Source organism: Leuresthes tenuis, unplaced genomic scaffold (assembly GCF_036924035.1).
Source record: "Leuresthes tenuis unplaced genomic scaffold, fLeuTen1.0.hap1 SCAF_21, whole genome shotgun sequence".
NCBI classification, from domain to species: Eukaryota; Metazoa; Chordata; class Actinopteri; order Atheriniformes; family Atherinopsidae; genus Leuresthes; species Leuresthes tenuis.
In genome coordinates this window covers 13,845,731-13,860,288 of record NW_027325375.1, presented here as the reverse complement: position 1 = coordinate 13,860,288, position 14,558 = coordinate 13,845,731, and the positions used below count along the sequence as shown (strand labels likewise).

At 43.6% G+C, this 14,558-nt stretch overlaps 2 non-coding genes across 2 annotated transcripts; both read left to right on the top strand.

The window, feature by feature from the left end:
• The first annotated feature begins 11,121 nt into the window (after positions 1 to 11,121).
• Positions 11,122 to 11,235, top strand: LOC140280687 (U5 spliceosomal RNA). Its single transcript, XR_011909621.1, has one exon. It is a non-coding gene; the product is annotated as a U5 spliceosomal RNA (small nuclear RNA).
• A 308-nt stretch (positions 11,236 to 11,543) lies between these two features.
• Positions 11,544 to 11,727, top strand: LOC140280477 (U2 spliceosomal RNA). Its single transcript, XR_011909441.1, has one exon. It is a non-coding gene; the product is annotated as a U2 spliceosomal RNA (small nuclear RNA).
• Positions 11,728 to 14,558: the final 2,831 nt, after the last annotated feature.

Here is a 14,558-nt window from a genome sequence, read left to right as displayed (position 1 = left end):
GCGAATGCCCAACCATACATCATCAAAAGCAGGAGTGCATGTGTTCGGCTACAAGAAGGTGTGAACGTCCAACCAAAGTTTGTAAAAAGCAGTTAAGAAAAGGTTCGAATATCCAACCAAACATAATCAAAAGCAGGAGCAGAGCTGTTCGACTGCAAGTAGGTGTGAATGTCAGATCATAATTTGCAAAAAGCTGATGAGAAAGGGTGAGAATGCCCGACTATACACCTTCAAATGCGGGAGCGGAGTTGTTCGGCTGTGAGTAGGTGTGAATCTCCGACCATAATTGCTGAAAAATGTGTTAGAAAAGGTAAGAATGCCGGTCCATACATCATCAAAAGCGAGAGAGGTTGTGTTCGGCTGCAAGTAGGTGTGACTGTTCGACTAAAGTTTGTAAAAAGTGGGTAAGACAAGGTGCGAATGCCTGACAATGTATGATCAAATGCGGGAGCGGAGGTGTTCAGCTGCAAGAAGGTCTACATGTCCATCAATAATTGCTAGAAAACATGAAAGAAACTTTTCGAAAATCAAACCGCACATGATCATAAGTGGGACAGGAGGTGTTCAGCTGCAAGGTGTGAATGTCCACCCATAATTCCTAAAAAATGGGCAAAAAAAAGGTGTGAATGCCCAACCATACATCATCAAAAGCAGGAGTGGAAGTGTTCGGCAACAAGAAGGTGTGAACGTCCAACCAAAATATGTAAAACGAAGTTAAGAAAAGGTTCGAATATCCAACCAAACATAATAAAAAGCGGGAGCAGAGCTGTTCGACTGGAAGTAGGTGTGAATGTCAGATCATAATTTGCAAAAAGCTGATGAGAAAGGGTGAGAATGCCCGACTATACACCTTCAAATGCGGGAGCGGAGTTGTTCGGCTGTGAGTAGGTGTGAATCTCCGACCATAATTGCTGAAAAATGTGTTAGAAAAGGTAAGAATGCCGGTCCATACATCATCAAAAGCGAGAGAGGTTGTGTTCGGCTGCAAGTAGGTGTGACTGTTCGACTAAAGTTTGTAAAAAGTGGGTAAGACAAGGTGCGAATGCCTGACAATGTATGATCAAAAGCAGGAGCGGAGGTGTTCAGCTGCAAGAAGGTCTACATGTCCATCAATAATTGCTAGAAAACATGAAAGAAACTTTTCGAAAATCAAACCGCACATGATCATAAGTGGGATAGGAGGTGTTCAGCTGCAAGTTGTGAATGTCCACCCATAATTCCTAAAAAATGGGCAAAAAAAAGGTGTGAATGCCCAACCATACATCATCAAAAGCAGGAGTGGAAGTGTTCGGCTACAAGAAGGTGTGAACGTCCAACCAAAATATGTAAAAAGAAGTTAAGAAAAGGTTCGAATATCCAACCAAACATAATCAAAAGCGGGAGCAGAGCTGTTCGACTGCAAGTAGGTGTGAATGTCAGATCATAATTTGCAAAAAGCTGATGAGAAAGGGTGAGAATGCCCGACTATACATCATCAAATGCGGGAGCGGAGTTGTTCGGCTGTGAGTAGGTGTGAATCTCCGACCATAATTGCTGAAAAATGTGTTAGAAAAGGTAAAAATGCCGGTCCATACATCATCAAAAGCGAGAGGGGTTGTGTTCGGCGGCAAGTAGGTGTGAATGTCCAGCCATAATTACTCACAAACGGGTAAGAAAAGGTAGTATTGCCAGACCATAATATGATCAAAACAGGGAGCGGAGGTGGTTCAGCTGCAAGAAGGTTTGAATGTCCGACTAAAGTTCAAATATATTAAAGAAAGCGGGAGGAGAGGTCTTCGGATGAGAGTGGTTGAAAATTTCCGACCATAATGTATAAAATGCGGTGAAAAAAAGGTGTGATAGAACACTAAAAGGTGGAGCGGAAGTGTTCGGCTGCAAGAAGGTGTGAATGTCCGACTATATTCGGTGAAAAGCAGGTGAAGCAAGGTCTGAATGCCAAACCTTACATCATCAAATGCGAGATCAGAGGTGTTTGGCTGCAAGAAGGCCATAGTTTGCCAAAAGCGGGTAAGGTGCGAATGTCCGACTAAATATCAAAAAAATTTGGGGCAGAGGTCTTCGGATGCAAGTGGGTGTGAATATCCAACCATACAAGTATGGTGGAGAGGAAGCTGTGAATAGCCGACCATAGTTTGGAAAAAGCGGGTAAGAAAAGGTTTGAATACCCGAACATACACCATCAAAAGAGGGAGCGGAGGTGTTCCGCTGTACGAAGGTGTGAATGTCCGACCATAGTTGGTAAAAAGCGGGTAAGAAAAGGTTAAAATACCCGACTGTACACAATCAATAGCGGGAGCGGATGTGTTCGGCTACAAGAAGGTGTGAAAGTCCGACCATGGTTTGTAAAAAGCGGGTAAGAAAAGGTGCGAATGTCCGACAATGTATGATCAAAAGAGAGAGCGGAGGTTTTCGGATACAAGAAGGTTTGAATGTCCCACCATAGTTTGTAAAAAGCGGGTAAGAAAAGGTTCGAATGCCCGACTATACACCATCAAAAGCGGGAGCAGAGGTGTTCCGCTGTAAGACGGTGTGAATGTCCGACCATAGTTGGTAAAAAGCGGGTAAGAAAAGGTTAAAATACCCCACTGTACACAATCAATAGCAGGAGCGGAGTTGTTCGGCTACAAGAAGGTGTGAAAGTCCGACCATGGTTTGTAAAAACCGGGGAAGAAAAGGCTCGAAAGCCCGACTATACACCATCAAAAAGAAGGTTTGAATGTCCATCAATAATTGCTTTAAAACAAGAAAGTAAATTTTCGAATATCAAACCGTACATGATCATAAGCGGGAGAGGAGGTGTTCCGCTGTAAGACGGTGTGAATGTCCGACCATAGTTGTTAAAAAGCGGGTAAGAAAAGGTTAAAATACCCGACTGTACACAATCAATAGCGGGAGCGGAGTTGTTCGGCTACTAAAAGGTGTGAAAGTCCGACCCTGGTTTGTAAAAAGCGGGTAAGAAAAGGTTCGAATGCCCAAACATACACCATCAAAAGAGGGAGCGGAGGTGTTCCGCTGTAAGACGGTGTGAATGTCCGATCATAGTTGGTAAAAAGCGGGTAAGAAAAGGTTAAAATACCCGACTGTACACAATCAAAAGAGGGAGCTGAGTTGTTCAGCTAAGAGAAGGTGTGAAAGTCCGACCATGGTTTGTAAAAAGCGGGTAAGAAAAGGTTCGTATGCCCTAATATACACTATCAAAACCGGAAGTGTAGGTGTTCGGCTGCAAGAAGGTGTGAACGTCCGACCAAAGTTTGTAAAAAAGCAGTTAAGAAAATGTTCGAATATCTAACCAAACATAATCAAAAGCGGGAGCAGAGCTGTTCGACTGCAAGTAGGTGTGAATGTCAGAGAATAATTTGCAAAAAGCTGATGAGAAAGGGTGAGAAATCCCGACTATACACCATCAAATGCGGTAGCGGAGTTGTTCGGCTGTGAGTAGGTGTGATTCTCCAACCATAATTGCTGAAAAATGTGTTAGAAAAGGTAAGAATGCCGGTCCATACATCATCAAAAGCGGGAGAGGTGATGTTCGGCTGCAAGTAGGTGTGAATGTCCATTAATAATTGCTTTAAAACATGAAAGAAAATTTTCGAATATCAAACCTTACATGATCATTAGCGGGAGAGGAGGTGTTCAGCTGCAAGAAGATGTGAATATCCACCTATAATTACTGAAAAATGGGTAGGAAAAGATGCAAATGTCCAACCATAAATCATCAAAAGCAGGAGTGGAGTTGTTCAGCTACAATAAGGTATGAAAGTCCAACCATGGTTTGTAAAAAGCGGGTAAGAGAAGGTTCGAATACCCGAATATATACCATCAAAAGCGGAAGCGGGGGTGTTCGGCTGCAAGAAGGTATGAACGTCCGACCAAAGTTTGTAAAAAGCAGTTATGAAAAGGTTTGAATATCCAACCGAACATAATCAAAAGCGGGAGCAGAGCTGTTCGACTGCAAGTAGGTGTGAATGTCAGATCATAATTGCTGAAAAATGTGATAGAAAAGACTAGAATGCCGGACAATACATCATCAAAAGCGGGAGAGGTGGTTTTTCGGCTGCAAGTAGGTGTGAATGTCCAGCCATAATTACTCACAAACGGGGGAAGAAAAGGTAGTATTTCCAGACCACACATGATCAAAACAGGGAATGGAGGTGGTTCAGCTGCAAGGTGTGAATGTCTGACTAAAGTTTGTAAAAACCGTGTAAGACAAGGGGCGAATGCCCGACAATGTATGATCAAAAGAGGGAGCGGAGGTTTTAAGCTGCAAGGTCTGAATGTCCAACCATAATTTGTAAAAATCGGGGAAGAAAAGGCTCGAAAGCCCGACTATACACCATCAAAAGCGGGAGCAGAGGTGTTCAGGTGCAAGAAGGTCTGAATGTCCGACCAATAATTACTGAAAAATGGGTAAGAAAAGGTGCAAATGCCAAATCATACATCATCAAAAGCAGGAGCGGATGTGTTCGGCTACAAGAAGGTTTGAATGTCCAACCATAGTAAGTAATAGGTGGGTAAGAAAAGGCTCGAATGCCCGACTATACACCATCAAAAGCGGAAGCGGAGGTGTTCGGCTGCAAGACGGTGTGAACGTCCGACCAAAGTTTGTAAAAAGCATTAAGAAAATGTTCGAATATCCAACCAAACATAATCAAAAGCGGGAGCAGAGCTGTTCGACTTCAAGTAGGTGTGAATATCAGATCATAATTTGCAAAAAGCTGATGAGAAAGGGTGAGAATGCCCGACTATACACTATCAAATGTGGGAGCGGAGGTGTTCGTCTGTGAGTAGGTGTGAATGTCCGACCATAATTGCTGAAAAATGTGTTAGAAAAGGTAAGAAGGCCGGACCATATATCATCAAAAGCGGGAGAGGTTGTGTTCGGCTGCAAGAAGGTGTGAATGTCCAGCCATAATTACTCACAAACGGGTAAGAAAAGGTACTATTGCCAGACCATATATGATCAAAACAGGGAGCGGAGGTGGTTCAGCTGCAAGAAGGTTTGAATGTCCAACTAAAGTTTGTAAAAAGCGGGTAAGACAAGGTGTGAATGCCCGACAATGTATGATCAAAAGAGGAGCGGAGGTTTTCGGCTGCAAGAAGGTCTGAATGTCCACCCATAATTACTGAAAAATGGGTAAGAAAAGGTGCGAAAGCCCAACCGCACATGATCATAAGTGGATGAGAAGGTGTTCGACTGCAAGTAGGTGTGAATGTAATCAATGTCTAGATAGATTTCAACAAAAAACAACGTTGTACTTTGCAGTAAAAGAAAGTGCAAATCAAAAGTTTTAGGAATCCGAGAATAAGCTTATTTTCATGAGTTCTGCACGATTTCGGATTTTATGTATAAAATGAATTTCTTCACGCAAACTAAGTTAACACTGCTTTGTCCTTCATATGTACCCATTTCTACATATATTTCAAGCATAAACTTCCTCATATTACCCTGAATGAGAAAGAGCCACACTTGTGATTAAGCCATACCTCCCTTTTGAGGAGTTCTGCATGATTTGGGATTTTATCTATAAAATTAATTCCTTCACTCAAACTATGTTAAAACGGCTTTTACCTTCATATATATCAATGTCTCGATAGATTTAAACAAAAAAACAACGTTGTACTTTGCAATAAAAGAAAGAGCAAATCAAAAGTTTTAGGAATCCGACAATAAGCTTATTTTCATGAGTTCTGCACGATTTCGGATTTTATGTATAAAATGAATTCATTCACTCAAACCAAGTTAAAACTGCTTTTTCCTTCATATTTATCAATGTCTAGATCGACTTCAACAAAGAACAACATTGTATTTTGCAGTAGAAGAAAGAGCAAAACTGAAGGATCAGGAATCCGAGAATAAGCTTCTTTTCATACGTTCTGCATGATTTGGGATTTTATGTATAAAATGAATTCCTTCACTCAAACTAAGTTAACACTGCTTTGTCCTTCATATGTACCCATTTCTACATATATTTCAAGCATAAACTTCCTCATACTACCCCGAATGAGAAAGAACCACACTTGTGATTAAGCCATACGCCCCTTTTGAGGAGTTCTGCATGATTTGGGATTTTATCTATAAAATCAATTCCTTCACTCAAACTATGTTAAAACGGCTTTTACCTTCATATTTATCAATGTCTCGATATATTTAAACAAAAAAAACAACGTTGTACTTTGCAGTAAAAGAAAGAGCCAATCAAAAGTTTTAGGAATCCGAGAATAAGCTTATTTTCATGAGTTCTGCACGATTTCGGATTTTATGTATAAAATGAATTCATTCACTCAAACCAAGTTAAAACTGCTTTTTCCTTCATATTTATCAATGTCTAGATCGACTTCAACAAAGAACAACATTGTATTTTGCAGTAGAAGAAAGAGCAACACTGAAGGATCAGGAATCCGAGAATAAGCTTATTTTCTTATGGGCAAGTGGGAACTGCTTTGTCCTTCATATTTATCAATGTGTAGATGGATTTCAACTTCTTCTACTGCAAAGTCCAATGTTTTTCTTTGTTGAAGTCGATCTAGACATTGATGAATATGGAAGGACAAAGCAGTTTTAACTTGGTTTGAGCAAAGCAATTCATTTTATAGCAAAATCCGAAATCGTGCAGAACTCATGAAAGCAGGCTTATACTCGGATTCCTGAAACTTTAGATTTGCTCTTTCTTTTACTGCAAAGTACAACGTTGTTTTTTTGTTTAAATATTTCTAGACATGGTAAATATGAAGGACAAATCAGTTTTAACATAGTTTGAGTGAAGTAATGCATTTTATAAGCAAAATCCCAAATCATGCAGAACTCACGAAATGCTTTTTCTCGCTTTTCACTGCTTTTTACAAACTTTGGTCGGACGTTCACACCTTCTTGCATCCGAACACCTCCGCTTCCGCTTTTGATGATGTATATTCGGGCATTTGAACCTTTTTTTACCCGCTTTTTACAAACCATTGTCGGACTTTCACACCTTCTTGCAGCCGAACACCACCTCTCCCGCTTTTGATGATGTATGGTCCAGTATTCTTACCTTTTCTAACACATTTTTCAGCAATTATGGTCGGACATTCACACCTACTCACAGCCGGACACCTCCGCTCCCGCTTTTGATCATACAATGTCGGGACATCGCTCCTTGTCTTACCAGCTTTTTACAAACTTTAGTCGAACATTCACACCTTCTTGCAGCTGAACACCTCCGCTCCCGCTTTTGATGATGTATAGTCGGGCTTTCGAGCCTTTTCTTACCCGGTTTTTACAAATTATGGTTGGACATTCAGACCTTGCAGCCGAACACCTCCGCTCTCTCTTTTGATCATACATTGTTGGGCATTCGCACCTTGTCTTACCCGCTTTTTACAAACTATAGTCAGACATTAACACCTTGCAGCTGAACCTCCGCTCCCTGTTTTGATCATGTATGGTCTGGCAATACTACCTTTTCTTCCCCCGTTTGTGAGTAATTGTGGCTGGACATTCACACCTACTTGCAGTCGAACAGCTCTGCTCCCGCTTTTGATTATGTTTGGTTGGATATTCCAGCCTTTTCTTAACTGCTTTTTACAAACCATGGTTGGACTTTCACACCTTCTTGTAGCCGAACAACTCCACTCCCGCTATTGATTGTGTACAGTCGGGTATTTTAACCTTTTCTTACCCGCTTTTTACCAACTATGGTCGGACATTCACACCGTCTTACAGCGGAACACCTCCGCTCCCGCTTTTTATGGTGTATAGTCGGGCATTCGAACCTTTTCTTACCCGCTTTATACAAACTATGGTAGGACATTCAAACCTTCGTGTATCCGAAAACCTCCGCTCTCTCTTTTGATCATACATTGTCGGACATTCGCACCTTTTCTTACCCGCTTTTTACAAACCATGGTCGGACTGTCACACCTTCTTGTAGCCGAACACATCCGCTCCCGCTATTGATTGTGTACAGTCGGGTATTTTAACCTTTTCTTACGCGCTTTTTACCAAGTATGGTCGGACATTCACACCTTCGTACAGCGGAACACCTCCGCTACCTCTTTTGATGGTGTATGTTCGGGCATTCAAACCTTTTCTTACACGCTTTTTCCAAACTATGGTCGGCTATTCACAGCTTCCTCTCCACCATACTTGTATGGTGGGATATTCACAACCACTTGCATCCGAAAACCTCCGCCCCAAATTTTGTTGATATTTAGTCGGACATTCGCACCTTACCCGCTTTTGGCAAACTATGGCCTTCTTGCAGCCTAACAACTCTGATCTTGCTTTTGATGATGTAAGGTTGGGCATTCAGACCTTGCTTCACCTGCTTTTCACCAAATATAGTCGGACATTCACACCTTCTTGCAGCCGAACACTTCCGCTCCACCTTTTAGTGTTCTATCACACCTTTTTTTCACCGCATTTTATACATTATGGTTGGAAATTTTCAACCACTCTCATCCGAAGACCTCTCCTCCCGCTTTTGTTAATATATTTGAACTTTAGTCGGGCATTCAAACCTTCTTGCAGCTGAACCACCTCCGCTCCCTGTTTTGATCATATATGGTCTGGCAATACTACCTTTTCTTACCCGTTTGTGAGTAATTATGGCTGGACATTCACACCTACTCACAGCCGAACAACTCCGCTCCCGCATTTGATGATGTATAGTCGGGCATTCTCACCCTTTCTCATCAGCTTTTTGCAAATTATGATCTGACATTCACACCTACTTGCAGTCGAACAGCTCTGCTCCCGCTTTTGATTATGTTTGGTTGGATATTCGAACCTTTTCTTAACTTCTTTTTACATATTTTGGTTGGACGTTCACACCTTCTTGTAGCCAAACACTTCCACTCCTGCTTTTGATGATGTATGGTTGGGCATTCACACCTTTTTTTTGCCCATTTTTCAGGAATTATGGGTGGACATTCACACCTTGCAGCTGAACACCTCCTATCCCACTTATGATCATGTGCGGTTTGATTTTCGAAAAGTTTCTTTCATGTTTTCTAGCAATTATTGATGGACATGTAGACCTTCTTGCAGCTGAACACCTCCGCTCCCGCTTTTGATCATACATTGTCAGGCATTCGCACCTTGTCTTACCCACTTTTTACAAATTATGGTCGAACATTCACACCTACTTGCAGCCGAACACCTCCGCTCCCGCTTTTGATGGTGTATAGTCGGGCTTTCGAGCCTTTTCTTCCCCGGTTTTTACAAATTATGGTTGGACATTCAGACCTTGCAGCCGAAAACCTCCGCTCCCTCTTTTGATCATACATTGTCAGGCATTCGCACCTACTTGCAGCCGAATACTTCCGCTCCACCTTTTAGTGATGTATGGTTGGCATTTGCACCTTTTCTTACCCTTTCTTACCCTACTGATTGCTTAAGATGAAGTTGTTTTTTCTCAAACTACAACATTTTTTTAATTGTTGAAACTTGATTTGAAGTGGATAAATAAGGAGGACAAACAGTTTTAAGTCAGGCTGATAGAAGGAATTAATTTTATAGCAAAATCTGTATTTCGTCATATGTCGAGAGATGCTTATTGCTGAAGAAGTTCTTTCTCATTCTACAAAGTTTGTTGTTTATTGTTGAAACTTCATCAGAAGTGAAGAAATAAATGAATGCCTATCAACAAATGTGGGATCTAAACTCTAGTGCTTCCTCTAAAATAATTTCCTTTCTCAATTCAGAAATGTGTGTGTGTAAGTCACAACACCCGTGACACCAAAACGGCTTTCTTTTCTCTCTTTTCTCTACACTCTGCACTGTGAGCACACACACCAAATCAGAAAGGCTTTTTTCTCTCTTTTCTACATTATGGACTGTGGGGACACAAAACCGCTCTCTCTTTTTTTTTTGATTGTGTGCCAGGGCGTTGTCTCACGTATTAGATTATGCTTACGATACGAATGGGTTTATCAGTCACATCAGAATCCATACATACTGATCCTCCCGTAATAAAATGGTCGGATCTTATCAAACACACTTTGTTTCTTGTGACAATCAAGTCAGCGAAACAGCGTATACACGTCAAGACACTGAATCAAGTTTGCCACAAGAACTCATAAGTTTGGCAGTATTGCTCTGCCGTCAGCAATCATACACCCATTTTATTTTCGTGAGACATGTGCAGGCACCTGTTCATCTACTGTTCTATCACTATGAATTAGTTTATCTATTATCAATAAGGATACTTCTACAACTACTATCAAAGTATGTCCAGACTTCTTATGTTGTCAGTTGCTATATATGAATAAGTGGGTAGCTACTGACAAGCATTAAGCATGTCACACAGCCCAAACATATAACATTTCAGGACACACCACACAGTTAACAACCACAGTGAAGTGTCAAAGCCCAAACATGTAACATTCAACAGGACACTTACACAACACATTCAAATCAAACAGTCAGACAACATACAAGAACATATACCCCAGCCGGCATTGCTCCCTGCCTATTTTCCTACAGCTCACTATGTGTGCGCACACCTTTATTCACAAACTCTTCAACTTATACTCTTTTACCAAAGCTGCTACAGCTCGATTGGCCGAATACCCTTAGATCCTATTTCGGTGAATTTGACATCTGCCTTACATGTAACAGATTAGCGGTTTAGCAGTTTTAATTTAGTTTGAGTGAAGGAATTCATTTTATAGCAAAATCCGAAATCGTGAAGAACTCATGAAAGTAAGCTTATTCTCGGATTCCTGAAACTTTAGATTTGCTCTTTCTTTTTCTGCAAAGTACAACGTTGTTTTTTTTTTGTTTAAATCTTTCTAGACATGGTAAATATGAAGGACAAAGCAGTTTTAACATAGTTTGAGTGAAGGAATTCATTTTATAGATAAAATCCCAAGAGTCTGCTGAGAAAAGAGAGTGAATGCGAAGTAGACTTTAACACGGCTCTGGGAGCGAGCCGAGTGTGGGCTAACCGGGAGAATTGCTTGAAAGAAACGCGACACCGAATGAGAGGTCAGAACAAAGCCTCAATACGGTGTTCCCGTGGTGTTTTTGTTGCTGCCTTGTCGATTGCACAGGGGCAAGCGTTTCAACCAAGCAACGCTCACCATGGGGAAGGTGGCTATGGCAACTAGCCTGATGCCCTGCTCCCGCAGTGACGGATAATCGTACTCTGGTTTCTCTTCATAACATACAAGTCTTTCGCCTTTTACTAAAGACTTTCGTGGAGAGCAGCACTAATGAGTTGTTTCTATTTTTGGCAGGCTTTACCTTTGCGGGTGAAGCCCTTTCTGTCTGTGCAAAAGAAATCTTGTTACTGTGCAGAGTGACTTCTCTGAGTAGAGTCGCCTTACTTGTTGCGATTGTGCCGATGTTCGAAGCTGGAGTGCAAAGTTGTTGCTTGAATGGTGCTTGCTGGAGCATGCGGGAGTGCAAAGTTATACCATTTAAAAGGGCTGAAGAGTGCTCAGTGCAGCGGGTGGGCGGAGGTGCAACGTGACACTCTGGCCACCTATGGCCATAAAAAGAACACTGCTACAAGTGCGCATTGTGCCAGCAAGGGCCCTCGGACCTGAAACAGTGGACAGTTATCGCTTCTCGGCCTTTTGGCTAAGATCAAGTGTAGTATCTGTTCTTATCAGTTTAATATGTCCTCTATACGAGGACTACATATTAAATGGATTTTTAAGAATAGGAGTTGAAAAAGAAGCTTGCTCCGTTCACTCCAAGCATTGACCCAGTACTGCAGTGCCGCTGGGAACGGTGCGCTCTTCTCTGCTCTTGTGAAAAAGCAAACAGCGGTGCAGGATGCAAGTTTCAGGGAGCCCAAGATGAAACTTTCTTTTAATCTGCTGAGAAAAGAGAGTGAATGCGAAGTAGACTTTAACACAGCTCTGGGAGCGAGCCGAGTGCGGGCTAACCGGGAGAACTGCTTGAAAGAAACGCCATACCAAATGAGCGGTCAGAACAAAGCCTCAATACGGTGTTCCCGTTGTGTTTTTGTTGCTGCCGCTGTTTTTTTTTTCACAAGAGCGCACCTGTTGAGGGGGGGCCTGGGGGGGCCTGGGTGATGGTGGGTCTCAGGCCCGGGCTGCTGCGACTGGTGTGACCGGGTGGTTTGTTTGTTTGTTTTTTGTTGTTGTTTGTTTGTTTTTTGTAGAGGTCCTCCGGAGTGGGGTTGGGTTGAGTGGGGTGGGGCGGGATGGGTACCTTCTGGGGGTACAGTAGCTCCCAGAATATGGTCGCTGCAGGCCCCTGGCCTGGTGGACATCAGGCCCTCCTGTCCTGTGTTGGCTCCCTGGTAGCGGGGATGCCTATTGCAGCCAGTCCCTGGCTGCCCCCAGTGTATATCCCCATACCCCTCTCCCTTCTGGCTCCTGTACACAGCACACACTCACACATGAAGGGTTTTGGGGGCGTGTGTGTTCGGTGGGGTGTAGTGGACTCTGCAGTAGTTGCCCTCTGCAGTTCCCACCCCTGTTTTAATTACACCTTAGACATTACTACTTATCAAACACACTCACACACACACATTAGGTCTTGGGGGGTGGTTACACTGAGTGGCATCTGGTGGGCGGGGCTCTTTGGGTATGTAGGCTGCCCAGAGGGCCACGCTCCCAGTTCTACAAATTTGGCTGCCCCTCAATTTTAATTGCTCACTATTAGAAAATATTGAAGAGCCAGAAGGGTGAGGGGAGGGGTCTTCTTCGCACACCCCTGCTTCCTGGTTGCTGCTCGGGGCGGGAGGGGCCAGGAGGATTAATTAATTGTTCTGCTGGTTTGGGGTCTGTGGTGGCTGGGGGGCTGCTGGCCCCCTGGTGTGCCCGCTGCACTACACCCCAGCGGAGTCGAGGGAGGGAGGACGTGTAGATGTATGGGACATGAAAGTGTGTGTGGTAATGATTGGGCCTGGATCTTGGACTTGCTGTCGCCTGGCCTGCCTGTGCGTTTCTCCCGATGGGGGGGGCGGCGTGGCCTCTCTCCGCTGCTCGCGACTTCACCCACCTGTGGGCACGTCTTGATTCCCAGGGCACTTGGCCAGGGGTGCTGGGGCAGGCACTGACCCACTGTGTGGCTGTCTGGGGCGCTTGGCCCTCCTGGGTATTGGGTGGGGCCTCTGCCGGGGGGTTTGGGGGCGCTCGGGCTCCTGGGGCCCGGATCCAGTGCACGGCCCATGTCTGGGCGGCTGGGGCCTGGCGACGTCGGTGGGCTGTTGCCCCTGGCTCCCGGAGGGCCTCTGCCCTATGCTTATGGGGGCTCTTTCCGGGGGCTTCCTCTGCAGTCTTCTGGGTGGATGCGTGGTTGCCCCTGCGGTGGGCTTCCTGGGTTCTGTGCTCTGTGGGGGAACCTTTTCTTAACTGCTTTTTTACAAACTTTGGTCGGACGTTCACACCTTCTTGCAGCCGAACACCTACACTTCCGGTTTTGATAGTGTATATTCGGGCATACGAACCTTTTCTTACCCGCTTTTTACAAACCATGGTCGGACTTTCACACCTTCTCTTAGCTGAACAACTCCGCTCCCTCTTTTGATTGTGTACAGTCGGGTATTTTAACCTTTTCTTACCCGCTTTTTACCAACTATGATCGGACATTCACACCGTCTTACAGCGGAACGCCTCCTCTTCCGCTTATGATCATGTATGGTTTGATATTCGAAAATTTACTTTCTTGTTTTAAAGCAATTATTGATGGACATTCAAACCTTCTTTTTGATGGTGTATAGTCGGGCTTTCGAGCCTTTTCTTCCCGGTTTTTACAAACCATGGTCGGACTTTCACACCTTCTTGTAGCCGAACAACTCCACTCCTGCTATTGATTGTGTACAGTCGGGTATTTTAACCTTTTCTTACCCGCTTTTTACCAACTATGGTCGGACATTCACACCGTCTTACAGCGGAACACCTCCGCTCCCGCTTTTGATGGTGTATAGTCGGACATTCGCACCTTTTCTTACCCGCTTTTTACAAACCATGGTCGGACTTTCACACCTTCTTGTAGCCGAACACATCCGCTCCCGCTATTGATTGTGTACAGTCGGGTATTTTAACCTTTTCTTACCCGCCTTTTACCAACTATGGTCGGACATTCACACCTTCGTACAGCGGAACACCTCCGCTCCCTCTTTTGATGGTGTATGGTCGGCTATTCACAGCTTCCTCTCCACCATACTTGTATGGTTGGATATTCACACCCACTTGCATCCGAAGACCTCTGCCCCAAATTTTTTTGATAATTAGTCGGACATTCGCACCTTACCCGATTTTGGCAAACTATGGCCTTCTTGCAGCCAAACACCTCTGATCTCGCATTTGATGATGTAAGGTTTGGCATTCAGACCTTGCTTCACCTGCTTTTCACCAAATATAGTCGGACATTCACACCTTCTTGCAGCCGAACACTTCCGCTCCACCTTTTAGTGTTCTATCACACCTTTTTTTCACCGCATTTTATACATTATGGTCGGAAATTTTCAACCACTCTCATCCGAAGACCTCTCCTCCCGCTTTTGTTAATATATTTTAACTTTAGTTCCGCTCTCTGTTTTGATCATATATGGTCTGGCAATACTACCTTTTCTTACCCGTTTGTGAGTAATTATGGC